Genomic DNA, 14497 nt, shown 5'->3' with positions numbered 1-14497 from the left:
TATGTTTGATTCAGCTTCTTTTATCACTGTTTATAACTGGAAACTAAAGGCAAATTTACATCTTTTAACTGTTCCGTGATTACTTTCTCTGTTGTTATATACATTTCTTTTTGCACAATGTTACTAAATTCCTCAAGTAAAATCTATTTTCATAGAATTTATGTAGGTAGACTTTATTATTAATGATACTATTATTCTTTAGTATGCTACATATATTATTCACATCTCTGAGAGAGAAAAGTAATAGCCAACAATGAAATTTCATTGCCTAATAAATTTTAGAAGAAAAATTGTTCTTTTCATTTGATTTGCTTATAGTCATAAATGCTCCATAGTTCTTTTAAAAGAGTTCACTTGTTCTTCGGATGGCCTTTTATGGATCACTTTGATCAGAACTGCTGCTGGAAGCCAAGTAGGTCTCATACTAGAGGTTACAGAAGTTGACAAATTTATATGCACTTAAAATCTACTTTTGCAATCAAGTAAACAGGGTCTTAGAGTATAGACACCTCAAGCTTGGAAGCCCTAGAAGGACTGAGTTGAGAGTCTGACTAAGCAGGTAGGTAAACTGTGAGAGTCAGCTATTTATTGTGTTTGGTTCTGGGACACTGCTAGAGTTTTCAAAGTCAGGCAAGCATTAGGAAGCTCAACTTCATGTTGAGCCTAAGTCATGCAGAACATTATTTGAAAGGCTAAATTTTGAGGGCAGTGGAGCTCTAGCCTGGCTTTATGTAGGGAATAGGTCACTGCTGAGCAGAATTCATCATAGGTAGTATAGAGAGGGATTGTAAATGGATCCTGAAAATAGATAGATAATAACATGCTGACATGATCCTGAGCTATTCAAAAGCAACAAACAGATGGTCATGTGTAAATAAACAAATAACTGAAATCCAAACATTTCTGAAAGGCTAATGTCAGAAACCAGAGGTTTAGACCGGGATGTTTGGAAATGTAATTTTGCTTTGTGCAATGTAATTGTTGTCTCAGAGGCTTACTGCTGAGTAAGCTCACTTTCTCTAGCTCTTTTTGAACTCTGGATGGCTGGTTCAACTCAGTTATTCTTGCTCAAACTCCTCTCTAAGCTGACTATATAAATCTGGCTTCTCTCAACTTCTCACTGAGTTGCTCTGCATGGACTCAAACTAGCTCTGGCAATCTGTTCTAATTTTCCATCTCCCTCTTATTCTCTGCTTCAACTGCCTCTGCTGATCTGCCCTGAACTGAGAATTCAATTCCACTGTGCTGCACTCACTGCACTGTCCCCCAACTGAGTCATTAAACTCACCTTCACTCCACCATTGATGGAACTCAATTGACTCTGAACTCACTGACCTGCCCTGCCCTCTCAATTATCAGTCACTTTCAAACTTCACTGCTTCCTCTTATAAACTAACCTTACTTTCATTGTTTGGGATTAACTGTGTGTATTAAGGTAATGTCTGCATTCCAGCCAGATCACACAAACCTAGAAGGTCTTTGGATGTGATCTTGCAACAGCAACTAAAACTCCTCTATAGATGTTACAGTGGTTGCATATATTTTGGCAAAATTATTGAACATCATAGGTAAGTTATTTCTGGAAAATGTAAGCATTCCTCTGCTAATTTTTCCTCCTGGACCTAAATATTTCATAACCTTTGAAATGTATTCTTTTTACTATTTTGGTTTTTCATGAGACAGGGTTCTCTGTATAGCCATGATTATCCTGGAATGCACTATGTTGTCCACAATGGCTTCAAATTCACTGAAGTCTGCTTGTCTCTGACTCTTGAGTGCTGAGATTATTTCTATGTTCTTGCCGGTTGTGGTGGCGCACGCCGGTAGGATTTGCTGAAGGAGGCAGAGGCAGGAGGATCACGAGTTCTATGTTCTACCACTGCCTGAAAAGGTCTGTTCTTGAGAAGCGTACAATATTCTTAACCAAATCTTACCAAGAAAAATGAAGAAACAGGTGGCTGACCTTGTTGCTACTCTTCACTTAGGGACAGAACAGAATATTGAATTAACTTATAATCAAGTGTGTAGGAAAGATGTGCTGACAGAGAATGCTTTAAGTGAATTTTACTGATTCAGCTTTTGAATGTGGACAGAATAAAATTCCCAAGGCTTCTGGTTGGAATGCAACCACATAGTTCTGATACTCTATGAGGAAGAAGCCATGAGGTTTGCTTTTGAACATGAGAAGGAAGACTTGAACTTTCCAGAGAATAGCAGGATGGGAACAGCTCTGCACCTGAACATAACAAGTGTGATTTTTTTTTTCGGTAAGGATTTTCTGTCAAGCTGTCATTTTTCTTATTGCTCACTCATTGCAGTGTAGACTTGACACAATTACAAGAATATGTAAAATTATTCTTAATATTTTAAAAGTGGAATAATACTGCATATTATTTCATTTTAAAAGATATAAAAAGTACCACATTTACATTTTACAAATGACTTTCCAGAATTAGCTAGCTATCAATGATTACACTTTTGAAAACCTAAAGTTCAGCTTCTCTATGTTGTGAATGCCTGCCAAAGGAAAGAGCTGAGACTTCAGTGCATTTGATGTAGATACTCTCTTGGAATAAAAGTGTTCCAAAGATTTCCATGCCTACATAATAAATGAATGAGTAAGTAGCCTCATAAAATTATCACTGAGGCAGCAGATGTCTGCTCAATACAGTCCTTACATCTTAATTCAATTATTTTAGTTAATATATATTTTAAGCTTCAAGAGACAGAACTTAAAATGGCTTTTGTATAACTCACTCGACATGAATATTAAGAAGGAACAGAATTGTCCTAGTCTGTTTTCTATTGCTGTGAAAAACACCATGATCTGTGGAGGAAAGGCTTTAATTCACTTGTTTGTTCAGATCACAATGGATTAACTCAAACAGGGCAGGAACCCAAAGGTAGAAACTGATTCCGAGGCCATGGAGGAACACTGCTTAGAGGTTTCTTTTCCCCAAATTCTTGTTCCACCTGCTTTCTTACATAACACAGGCAAACCAGCCCAGAAGTAGCACCACCTACAGACAGGTGGAGCCATCCACACCAATGCTTAACCAAGAAAATGCCTCATGGACATTCTCACAGGCCAATCTGATGGAAGACATTTTCAATTGGCATTTCACCCTTCCTCATGTGAATAGGTTTGTGTCACGTTGGTAAAAACCAACCAACACAAATAATTGTCCAAGGACAGGTGGCTGATGCTTTGAAATACAGTTTTCCTGGAGAAGGTGGGAGTCAGCTAATAAAATGTCCATTGGATCCTCATGCCTGATTATCATCCTTCCTCTCCTTTCATTTCAGAGATGTTCCTCATCTCACTCTGATTCCCACCCCTTATGTTGACTACATCTTAGCACTTATCAGTTATTTATTCTCCTCTTTCTTTTAGGATGTGCTCTCTCTTGCTACTCTCTTCATAGTTTATAAACACAGTACAATTATTTTATTCTAAAGCAAATTCCCTTTCCCAATGCTGTTCTTGAATATGCCTTTTTGAATCAAGGACCAGCACTAGCTGGTCAGCTTTTTCCTTCCCCAAACATTTTTTGCTGAAACATTCTGTGGCCATTCTGAAAAGACCTTGTTGGGGACTTTGTACCACCCAGCTAACTGCCATGTTTAGTTAAATCTTACCCAATTTCACTGAATCAGTTCTTAGCCGGAATTTTTCCCCTATAACTCCTTTCTTCATTGCTTTCTCAGTAAACAACTATTTCCACATTCCCGCCTCTGTGCCTCCACATTGCCCTTGATCTGCCTTTACTACTCCATATTGTCTCTTTTTTTTCTTTTAACTTTTACCTTTATTTATATACATGAATGTTTGCCTACATATGTTTGTGTGAAATACCAACAGAATCCAGAAGAAGGCAGGGGAAGCATGGAAATGTACCTACAGCAAATGTTTAGATAACATATGGTTTCTGGGAATGGAACCTCGGTCTGCTGTAACAACACTAGTTGTTCTTTTTTTCCCCTCCATCTTTATTAACTTGGGTATTTCTTATTTACATTTCAATTGTTTTTCCAGGCCAACATCCCCCTAACCTCTCCCCTTCCCCTTCTATATGGGTGTTCCCCTCCATCCTCCCCCCATTATCAGGTTCCCCCTAACAAGCCCATTCACTGGGGGTTCAGTCTTGGCAGGACCAAGGGCTTCCCCTTCCCCTGGTGCCCTTACTAGGCTATTCATTGCTACCTATGCAGTTGGAGCCCAGGGTCAGTCCAGGGATGGTCTTTGGGTAGTGGCTTAGTCCCTGGAAGCTCTGGTTGGTTGGCATTGTTGTTCATATGGAGTCTCAAGCCCCTTCAAGCTCTTTCAGTCCTTTTTCTGATTCCTTCAACGGGGGTCCTGTCCTCAGTTCAGTGATTTGCTGCTGTCATTCACCTGTGTATTTGCTGTATTCTGGCTGTGTCTCTCAGGAGAGATCTACATCCGGTTCCTGTCAGCCTGTACTTCTTTGCTTAATTCATCTTATCTAGTTTGGTGGCTGTATATGTATGGGCTCCGAATGGGTGTTCCTTCTGCCTCTGTTCTAAACGGTGTCTCCCTATTCCTTCCCAAGGGTATTCTTGTTCCCCCTTTTAAAGAAGGAATGAAGCATTCGCATTTTGGTCATCCTTCTTGAGTTTCAGGTGTTCTGTATATCTAGGGTAATTTGAGCATTTGGACTAATATCCACTTATCAATGAGTGCATACCATGTGTGTTTTTCTGTGATTGGGTTAGCTCACTCAGGATGATATTTTCCAGTTCCATCCATTTGCCTATGAATTTCATAAAGTCGTTGTTTTTGATAGCTGAGTAATATTCCATTGTGTAGATGTATCACATTTTCTGTATCCATTCCACTGTTGAAGGGCATCTGGGTTCTTTCCAGCTTCTGGCTATTATAAATAAGGCTGCTATGAACATAGAGGAGCATGTGTCTTTGTTATATGTTGGGGCATCTTTTAGGTATATACCCAAGAGAGGTATAGCTGGGTCCTCAGGCAGTTCAATGTCCAATTTTCTAAGGAACCTCCAGACTGATTTCCGGAATGGTTGTACCAGTCTGCAATCCCGGTGTTCCCCATACCCCATGGCCCCTGCCTCCCACCTTCCAGGTGAGTCTTGCCTTTACTCTGGTGACTTTGTAACCTCTGAACTGTCCAAGGGGTATCAACCTGCCCAGAGGATGCTACTTAACTGTTGCTCCCTCAACAGGAAGGGCTACACTGATGCCTTCATCCAATTTCTGAGGCTACAACTTTCCCAAGGTCCCCTGCACTTGTTTACAGTAATAGCCAAACTGGTCATCTCAGTGAGAAGAACAACTGAAAAGCAGATGAGCAGAGTTACAGAGCCAGAAGTACAAGAGGCTACAGGCACCACTTGGGCAGCAGAAGTGAGGTTCATTTGAAAAAGCTTGAGTGACTCACATCAGAATCATGAGTGTGCAATTTGGAAACTGGACTATTTCTCAGAGCTCTGCTTCGTGGTCAACTCAAAGTTCCTGTCAGCAAGGGAGAGTTGGCAGTTGGGAGGCAATGTTTATTTCATATAATTATCTGGTACCCCACTATCAGCATCATAAACATGTAGCTCAGGTTTTATGTTACTTGATAATTACCAAATTTCTTGTTCCAGAGTGGAGATAATGGGGAAAAGGAATGTGGTGTTAAAAGAAACAAACAGTAAAGAAAAGAAAAAAGAAAGCCTTGAAACGCTGTAGGCTGATGAGCATCCGTGGCTGAATTTGCCTTGATAATAGGGTTAATAGCATGCCGATATTTTAAGAAACACACAGTTGAAAACAAATAGCTATTATAAGTGGCATTCCGCCTTCAGCATCAATCTTATTGAGAATAATACATTGATAAATTTCAATCCCATTACACTTCCCAGCTTGTAATAGTCCCTGGGAAATACAAAATACTGAATAAAAAAGATGGCTAAACTAGGGGCAAAACTTAGCTTGTTAAGAACTTACATAGTGTGTATGAGACACAAGGTGCCATTCCTGCACTGCCAAAGGAAGTAAAAAGGTAAGAGGCTTCCCTTGTCTTATCCCACCCCTCCCTTTGCAATAGGTCTCTTCTACAGGTGTTCTGACATCTTGACATTTTTCTATTCAATCATTAGCCAAGTCTACTTACCACTCAGGGACTATTCCTCAGATGCCTCCAATGTATCTTGACATAACAGTGAAGACAGCATATAACTCATTATAGAGTTAATTTAAAGAGACATATATCATGTTAGAGGTTATTGAAGGAAGAAAAGGGAACTGAGGTACTCAATTATTGCAATGAATTAAACTGCCTTTGTTCCTGGTTTAGGGCACACTGCACCCTCCCATGAGCTCTCTGGATTCATGAATGAAGGATACACACCGCCACCACCACCACCACCACCACCACTACCATCATCATCATCATCATCATCATCATCATCATCATCATCAGCAGCAGCAGCAGCAGCAGCAGCAGCAGCAGCAAATTTCGATATGCCTTGACTAGCTCCATACTGAGCACTTCTAAACCTCCCTGTGACTAGCAAACACTCCCCTCTGGTATGCTTGAGTTAATATCTTTTAAAATCTATATTTCATCTCTGCTACTCCAGACCCAATTGGCAAAGTGGCTCCCAGGGACCCTTTCCCAGATTCTCACCTGTCCATGGGTCTTTAAGTTTCATCTTGCTGCTTCCCTGTCATGATGAGTCTCTTCTCTTTCCCCATCCCCCACCCCTAGCTCTACCCCTCAGTCCCTTGCCCATGCAATCTAAAAGTCTTACCCCATCTCCCTACCCAGTCATTGCCTGCCTATAGGGCAATTCTTTATTATTAATCAAAGCCACCAGAGGACAGGAATCCTCAGGTCTGGAAACACAGCTTTTGGAGCTGAAACAGGACAAAGCATTAGAACCAATTCCCAGTACTCAATGGTCTTGGTACAGATGACAAAGGGTTTATATGTTTCTAGGCTATCAAGAAAGGTCTGTTAAATAATTTGATGTTGGCTTAGAGGGAAATTGTAGGCCTTAATTGTCTTTGCATCTTTTAGATTTGTAGAGCTTGAAATGCAGACATTGCTCATTAATTATGCATGGAAAGAATGTGAGCAAACATATTCTTAAAAAACTGGGTATGGGCAGCAACAAGGAATTAGGCTAGTATAATAAAGGGCTTACATTTGAAGGATACATACAATTTTAGGAGCAAAGCTAGAAATCATTGGTACCAGATTTCCACTGGGTAAGCAGTGAGAGGAGCATGGGATATAGCTGGAAATCAAGACTTACTATTACTTATTACTATCAAGCCAATATTAACTCAGATATCTAAGGAATTTGTACATTAGAAAATACTAGGAGAGCATAGGAGGGCAACTAATTAGAGTCAGTAATTATATTTGTTACTGTAATTGTATATTTATGCCAAACATATGCATATTTTGATACATGGCTTCAAAATTTCTTGTTTGGAGTGTATAAGTGGTATGACTACATACTAAGTGCATGTTATCAAAATTATCACATTAAATATTACTTTTATGCTAGTAGTGACCATTTCTCTTGTTATTAAATACTCACTGTTAGTGTGCTTTACATATGGGTGCCTTTACACTGAGCATTTAAATATTCCACTACTTATTTAGTCAATTTCTTCTTATTATTCATCAAAGGTTCATGTATTTCTTTGATTGTTGGCTTTTTCATCAGAGACATATGGTTAATAGTCAACCTTCAAAGATCAACAGCCTTGGGAAGCAGATGCTATCTTTGTTCTTGATCGCATTTTGTAGTTTAATTTAATGGTCACCTTTGACTAGATTTAGATTTCTAGTTCTTCATTAACATAATATAATTAATATAATATAATATAATAGAGATCAGTTAAGAACAATTATGAATACCTTTAGTTTTTCCTGCAGATTAATACCCACCATTCTTTCACACAGATGAAAATGTCCCTGGGGACTGACTCGGATGATGAGAAAGACTTTTAGAAGGTATGTAGTGAAAAGTCATGACAGGTGTATCAGTCATGAATCACAGGACTTCACGTCATGAGTACTCCTGCTCTTTGGGACTGAGGTAATTTCTCTTTAGTCAACCGTTATGTTTCCACTAAGTCCTAGAAGGTCAAGAGAATAGATGGGTATTTACTATAAGTTAAAATTATGTCCTTACAACACAGGTCTTCTATGTTTTGTGTATGGTTGGAGTGTCCATGACTTCACTGTGATTTGAGTCTCTGTCCCCAAGATGGCAATAGTGGAAAATGTTTTAGTATCTTTAAGTGAAGGAGCCTCATAGAAAGCCTTTAGGTTACTGAAGCATGCTTTCTGAAGGGAGTTCTGCTGTAATTTAGCGTGGGTATAAACACTGAGGGATGGGTTCACTTCATCTCTGTCTATTCCCTGTCAGAGATCTAACTACTTGTCCCCAGTCATTGCTATTGGTCATGAGGAGATGCCTATATTATGTCTTGACATGGAGCTTCCAAAGTTCGAACATTTTTATGAGTAGTTTGTACAAGGTATTTTACTATAGGAATGCAAAGTGTAGAAAATGAAGAAGATATTGATGTTTGAAGAAGAATACTTTTTGTTGACTTATGAAATTTATATAAATAAGCAACTACTTTAAAATTTGTTCACCCTAGTCCATACAATTAGTACCCTGTACAAAGGAGAAATTTAATTCCAGACATATGCATACAGGGAAAGTTACATGAAAAGACATTGGAAAACGACAACCATGTGAACACTACTATAAGACATCAGCTGTCAGCTGCTGAATGACTAAGATTCCACCAAGTTCAGTTTTGAGATTTTGCTTATTTTTTAAATATGAATGAGGGTTGTGCCTGAATGTATGTCTCTGTACCATGGGCATGTCTGGTACCCATTAAGGCTGGAAGAGAGTATTAGATTCTGTGAAACTAGAGTTACAGGATGTGAACCTCCATGCTGGCTCCATCCAAGTCAAACTTGGATATTTCATTAAGAAGAGCAACCAGGGGCTGGAGAGATGGCTCAGCGGTTAAGAGCACCCAACTACTCTTCCAGAGGTCCTGAGTTCAATTCCCAGCAACCACATGGTGGCTCACAACCATCTGTAAAGAGATCTGATGCCCTCTTCTGGTGTATCTGAAGACAGCTACAGTGTACTTATATATAATAAATGAATAAATCTTAAAAAAAAAAAAGGACTAAGTCCAAGCCTTACAGAAGAGCAGCCAGTACTGCTAACCATCAAACCAACCATCTATCCTTAGAAACATACATTTTATCTGTCTGTCTCACACTGATGCAGTTCCATCAGTTTGCCTAAGGTAATGAGACAGAATCAGGCTGCACACACTTTGTTTTGGTCCCTCTCTTTCACTGTCATCATTTAAATTTTTGCCTTAGTTTTATTTGCATAAAATCCTTCTATATCACCCGAGGGGAGGTTTTACATATAGATATCATCTTCAAAGGAATGAAACCTTTTTAATAACTATCATAAAAGCAGTATTTATGACTTTCCTCTTGAGTAAAAGGCAAGAGCAGTGGTTTAAGATTAACTCATTTTTCTAAATTGCTACAGAAGTTATTTCCTTACCTCTGGTAGAGGCAATTGATGAATAAAGAAAAGCAGCCCAGAGACAGAAAGCCTCATGTAACCTCAATAAACAGCAACTTTGCATAAGAGTTTTTCAACAGAAAAGCCCTGGATACCCAGTTGTTGGTTAAAGCAGCTGCCATCACACCTCCAGTGTGCTCTACAGTAAAGATTAGAGCAAGACTTTTGGTTAAATTTTGGGGGATAAAAAAAATCTACCTCAGTTGTGCTAATAGAAAAGCTTAATGTTGATCTTGGCATGATTTTGGAACATTTAGACATTAATGCTTTTCATTACTAATCATCGCCATTAAAACTTGAGCACTTTCCATAAAAGTAGGTTTTATTTTCAAGATGTGAAACAAGATTAGTTGAAGAATTTAAATGCATAAAATACCAAGTAGAAATGCGGGGCTCCCGAAAGGTTTACATTCATAAAATTATCTGTCAAGAATCTATGCCAAGCATGTGGGTAGCTTCATTTAGTAATACTCATAGGATACTGGGGGATTTCTGAAATAGTCTCATTTATTTCTAAATAGAAAACTCTGTTGATGCTATGTGATCCAGAATGACTTCAAATTCTTCTTTTGTTTCTAGGACTTTTGACCTCAATCCTCCCTCAGACTCAGGAAACTCTCGACACAAGTGATGACAGAACTTGTGAGATGGGGATTGTGATAATGGACATTGCTTATGGCAAGTGGTGTGACATTTCTCAAATGCATCTTGGACTGACTAGAATGCGACCACACTGCAGACCTCTCTGCACTAAGCAGAAGCGACCTGGGTGAAGAACTTGCTCTGAAATAACCCAACCCTTCAAGGGTGGAAGGGGAATTGAACCTTGGTTTCTTTCTTGAATGTTATTTCAGGGAGGAAATGCCTATGCAATTATCAAGCGCACATTGAATTATTAAATGCTGCCTGTTTACCTGTACAGATGGCTCCTCCATAGTCACCTTTCTGTTTTTATAGCATAATTTCTAAGCCTCTTGTTATGAATGGTGTAAATCAGACTGATTCCTCTGTTAAGCTTTCCACAAAATATTTGAAAGTAACACAGAACATGAACATCTAAAGTTATGTTGAAAATGAAGAGAGGAAGACTACTATTTTTCAAATATTCACTCATAAATAAAGTAGTGATGAGTGCAAAATTAAAGCAGGCCTTAGCAGATATTCAGTTCCATGAAACAGGACTTCTTCCAGAAACACGAGTCATCTCTCTCTTCCCAGTCCAGCATTTACTCTTGTCACAGCCTTCTGGATCATGAAGATACCAGGATCTGCCATGTCTAAGTAGTAAACAACATCATCACCACCAACAGAAAAAGAAACAACATACATAGGAGAACCTTTAATTGAGCATTTGCCTTTCCAATCACTCCAGTCCAGTACTAGAGAGTGAGCGGAAAGGGGCTCTCCCATTTGACAACTATTTTCTCACTTATAGAAAGTTAAGGGAGGACTGATTCAAGACAAATCTTGGTGGAAGAGGATACATACAGGGGGATAATGTGTTTATATATTAACTAGAATAGAGATAAACCTACGTTTAGAATTAATTAGAATAAGCAAGGGGTTCATGGATGGGGAAAGCAGAGATAAATCACTTTCCAGGTGAGCTTTATTATGAGAAATATACCATCATGGCCTGTAGTGGAAGAGCAAACCTTCAGGACAGAGGGAAAGTTTCCTTAGGAGAGATTGTCACTATATATGACATAATGAGGGTCATGCAGGGAGGCTTTCTTTGGTTTGATTCCTGGAATATTGGGAGAGTAAGAGAAGGAGGGGATGGAAGGGAAAGTAGAGAGAGATGGAGGGAGAGAGAGAAGGAAGGAGAGGAAGAAGGAAGAGAAGAGAAAGAAGGGGAAAGAGACAAAGAGAGAAAGAGGAGGGGACTGATACTGAGTACAGCTTGAACACTTGAAACCTTGAAGCCCATCCCCAGTAGCACACTTCTTCCAAGAAAACCACATTTAATCCAACAAGGCCACACCTCCAAATTGTGCCACTCCCGGGTAAACAAGCATTCAATTATATGAGCTTATGTGGGGGGAATGATTCTTATTCAAATCACCACAGACAGTCACAAGGGAGAGGGAGGCTAGAAGTCCCAGCAAAACATTTTTTATTGAATATTTGTTCAGGAAGATAGAGTGCAGTGGTTTATGGCTTGACTTCTGGGAGAAAAACAGTCAGATAGAGGAGAGAGACCCATGGATTAATAGAGAGTGAATTCTTTAAAATTTGTATCAGTAATATATGATTTGCATATGAAATATTTGATATAGGATCATATGTTGAAGGGTTAACTTCAGTTAGTAGTGAGATTTTGGAAACATGTGGAAACTTTGGGAAATGGGGCCAATTTGTGGGAAGTGTGTATGTATGTGACCATGTACTTGTAAAGGTTGTAGCTGGTTCACTTCTCCATCTCCACTTCCTGTCTGAAATGTGGTATATGTATCCTCAGCTGTATGTTCTTGCCACCAAGATGTTTTTCCCAAGAGTATGGGGGAGGTGAGACTTATCAAAGCAAATCCTTCCCTCTTTATGTTGCTTCACTAAGAATTTTGCTAAAGACAGACAGACAGACAAATAGACAAACACACACACAAACACACACACACACACACACACACACACACACACACACACACACACACAGAAAACTAAACAACAAAACCCTAATTTAAGAATCTATTAAACACAAGCTTCAAGAAAACTTTCTGCTGGAAAGATAAGATTCTAAAATTCTATTTAGAGTTGGGTATGTGTTTTGAATATTCTTGGCCCAGGGAGTGGCACTATTAGGAGGTATTTTCCTGTTGGGGTAGGTGTGGCTTTGTTGCAGGAAGTATGTCACTGTGGAAACAGAGCTTTAAGGCCACTTTCCTAACTCTCTGGAAGCCAGTCTTCTCAATTTGTCTTGGGAACAAGATTTAGAACTCTTACTCCTCCAGTGCCATGCTCCCACCTTGATGATAATGGACTGAACCCCTGAACCTGTAAATCAGCCCCAACTAGATGTTGTCCTTTATGAGTTGCCTTGGTCATGGTATCTCTTTCCAGCAATGGAAACCCTAACTAAGACAGTTGAGTAATATGGTAGTTAAGACTCAGGTCTTTAAATACTTATTTTCTAGTTGATGACTGTTTGGAGAAAGATTAGGAGGTATGGCTTTGCCGGAGGAAATATGTCACTGGAAGCAGGTACTAAGTTTTTAAAAATAGTCATTCTGTTCCTAGTGTGCATTCTCTGCTTCGTACTTGTTGATTCAGAGTCCTTACTTGCTCCTCCCACCATGCATTTGTTCATTCAATGATGAACTCTAAGCCTCAGAAACCATTTAAGCACAGTTAAATAACTTTCTTTCATAAGTTCCCTTGTTCTTGGTATTTTATCACAGCAATAGAAAAAGTAACTAAGATAAGTGACAAGAAGAATTATATAGTCTTTACCCATCTTGAAGCTTCTGTACATGGAGCATATGATGATTGGGAACTTAGGAGGAATGGAAACACTGCAAGAACATGAAGGAGCTCTTCCTAAAGGTAACTCATGTCTTATTTAAAGTGTATCAGTTTTCTTAACCCTGAGGACAGACTGTGACCAAGGATGACCTCCAGGGTATTTGTTTTGTTTAAAAATTACAGCTCATACCTGGAAAGGTTCATTGTACCTGGCTCCTTGTGCTGTGGCACTGAAAGGACTGGAGACCCCCATCTTCCGTGTCATGTTACCACGTGTTTGTCTCAGCTGTAGAATTTTTATCAGAGGTCATATAATTTCTGAAGGTAATGGAAAGCATCGGCTAATCCTGTACTATGTATAGGAAATCTTTCAATAGAGATTATTTAAATTTTATAAAGAAAAGCATGAGTATCTGTTGTTGTACAATGGAACTTCATTAGGAATTGTACCAATTAGCTTCTGAGAAGAGACCACTGGGCACCCAGGAGCACCCACACACTGACCAGGTCTCTCTAGAAAGAAGGAAAAATTCATTACCTATTTTAAGGGAATACAGAACACAGAACATTGTCCTTAAGGCCTCGCTGAGTGACAAACCTCATACAAATGTTATTGTTTGAATCATATGAATACTTAGAATCCTTATTTTTAACTAAATAGCTATCAATAGAGTCATGAAAAACCATCTCTAAAAAATACATTTTGAAAAGAATTAGTGAAGGATAGGTTATGTGTGTACCTACAATTTCTCAACCAATAATTCCCATATATGAAGTGCTCAGGAGTTGTCTTATCATGCTGTGCTGTATTGAGGGGTCATAGAGATCTCATAGATAAGTTCTCCATGTCCACATCTTTTAAATGACTGCCAGTTTCCTGTGAGTGAGTTTTTTTCCACAGCCCTCTACCTTCTCCTGCCTTTAGGAATAGGATAGCTGCAGGTTCAGATATACACATATCTTTCAACATTCTGTTGATAGGATCAGTGGCCTCCCTTCACCCAGAACATACTATTATGGTCTCAATTCATGGTCGGGTTGACACTTGCCCTGAGGCTATTTCCTGAGGCTGGAGATGATCTACCTGAATGACTTCTTTTGAAACTTGCCAGGTCACAAGACTCTAGTGAGTTTGCCAGATAAATAAGAAAGTGTGATTTAAAAAGTCAAAATAAAAACCAAAGAGGCAGGGCAAGTATTCACTATTTAGAAAGAAGATAAAGCCAGATAATACGTTAATAAATAGATTAAAATACTAAATTAAAACACAGGGGAGTGTAAAACACGAGAACTTCAGAGAATTGCTAGAATGAAAGAACCCAAACATAGTACTGAAACTAGGTTTTATAAAGGAAGACAGGAAATGATAGAAAATAATAAACTGTTGTATGGGCATGGAATTGTAAAACTATTC

General features: G+C 38.9%; 1 long non-coding RNA gene across 1 annotated transcript; it reads left to right on the top strand.

Annotated features, from left to right (window-relative positions):
• The first annotated feature begins 204 nt into the window (after positions 1-204).
• Positions 205-10544, top strand: LOC134478924 (uncharacterized). The gene is made up of 3 exons (XR_010051694.1): positions 205-6559; positions 7950-8085; positions 10201-10544. It is a non-coding gene; the product is annotated as an uncharacterized LOC134478924 (long non-coding RNA).
• The last annotated feature ends 3953 nt before the right edge of the window (positions 10545-14497 follow it).

Source organism: Rattus norvegicus, chromosome 5, assembly GCF_036323735.1.
Source record: "Rattus norvegicus strain BN/NHsdMcwi chromosome 5, GRCr8, whole genome shotgun sequence".
Classification (NCBI taxonomy): Eukaryota; Metazoa; Chordata; class Mammalia; order Rodentia; family Muridae; genus Rattus; species Rattus norvegicus.
Note: the sequence above shows the minus strand (reverse complement) of the source record. Positions and strands in the feature narration are given on the sequence as shown.